The sequence below is a fragment of the Athene cunicularia genome (assembly GCF_003259725.1).
Source record: "Athene cunicularia isolate RWA chromosome 9 unlocalized genomic scaffold, athCun1 chr9_part1, whole genome shotgun sequence".
Classification (NCBI taxonomy): Eukaryota; Metazoa; Chordata; class Aves; order Strigiformes; family Strigidae; genus Athene; species Athene cunicularia.
The window spans coordinates 11,743,878-11,745,528 of record NW_020799110.1 but is presented as its reverse complement, the minus strand read 5'-3'; positions in this window follow the sequence as shown (position 1 = coordinate 11,745,528).

Below are 1,651 nucleotides of genomic sequence, written 5' to 3'. Positions count from 1 at the left end.
CAGGACCCTACCACAGCTACAGCGCGGGGCGAGGGGGCGGAATGCGAGGCTGGCTTCGGGGGCCCATGGGCCTGTGGTGGCGGGGACGGGAGGCGAGGCCCGGCTGTGTCCCTGGAAACAGCGGGACTCACAGGGGCCAGGGCCCGGGGGGTCGCTGTCCCTGGCTAGCGAGGAGCCGGGTTCAGCGGGGTGGGTTCCCCTTTGTTCCATCTGGATGTCCGGAGCAGGCTGAAGACCGGGGTGCTGCCTGCGTTTGGCCCCAGTCAGGCCCACGGCGCCCGGGCCCTTTGCTGGGTGACCCTCGGGGAGTGTCCCAGGGCCTCGCCTGGCGCTTGGAATTGCGGGGGTGGGGGGGTGAGGTTGCTGCTTAGCTGGCCTTGCCTTTTTTTTTTTTCTTCTCAGGTTTGGAAGTCGGTAATGGCAAGTCTCCTTTGTAACCCTTTTGCAATACTTTACCAGTCAGATCAAGTGTGATATCGTCTCTACCACGTAGTTTCCTGTGACAATCTACCCCTTTATCCCTTGTCCTCCTATTGGTTGTGTGTGTTAGGAAGTTGCACAGCCTCATTACAGACCTGCAGAGCTGTGTCTCCGAGTGTACCTGAGAACCTGGCAGCCACACTAGATATATTTCAAAGAGATGTCTTAGAGTAGTTCTGTTCTGGTCCTGTGAGCCGAGTTCCATTCACAGTTGTGGACACATTTGGTACATTCCTCGAGTGTTACCTTCCAGTTTAGTTTTATCCCAGGAAAATGGGTTTTGTACGCTACAAGACTGCTCTGTGATTCTACCAGAGCAAGGTGGGTAGGTACTATCAGGAGGCTTGCTTCAAAAAGCAAAATTGTGATGTGAACTAGAATGTTAACTGTGGATTCAGCCTTTCTGAACCACTTTAAAAAAATAAGAGGATTTGTACAGTTTTTCCTTATGTAAATAATCCAGGGGAGTTCTTTGTTTTGGCAATGGAGATAACTTGTGAAATGATGTTTAGAGTTTGTCTGAATGTGGAGTATCATTACAGCATTTGTATAAATCTATAATTATATTTTTACTTATAGAACACTGAATCTTTGTTTCCAAGGTTATCAAGATTAATAGAGTTATTGACTGAGTGGATAGTTGTATTTTCAAATGTTCTAATGTTTCTTCATGAAGTTAACCTTTTGGTTAGCCGCTACTACATGTCTGGGACATTGACCTGTAACAGATTGCAAAGGACTGTTGTGGTGTCCTTGTGATGGTATAGGTCTGTTTAAGAAGCTGTTGTGAGTGGGTGTGTCCCTTAGCTTGTTTAGGTGCAAGGATAACTTGAATGAGGACAGTGTCATCCACGGCTGCTGTCCTCAGGTCAAAGCCATGTGGTCTGATGTAAACAAAGAGAAGGTACAATCCCACATTTGTCATGATATCAAAAAATTTTACACAACATTAATCTAGGAAACCTTAAGATCTAGATCTTAACACTGAGTATTTTCTCATGTAGTAATAAAGATTAAATCTATTTTTGTTGTTGGTGTGTTATGTGCAACTCATCTGAAGCTAAGCTTCCAGTTTGATAATGTTCTGAGATTATTCTGCTGTTCTAGCTGTAGGTTTGATCTCCAATCTCAGGCAGGAGAGGAGAATGCTTCCGTGCCTCTCAGCTAGCAA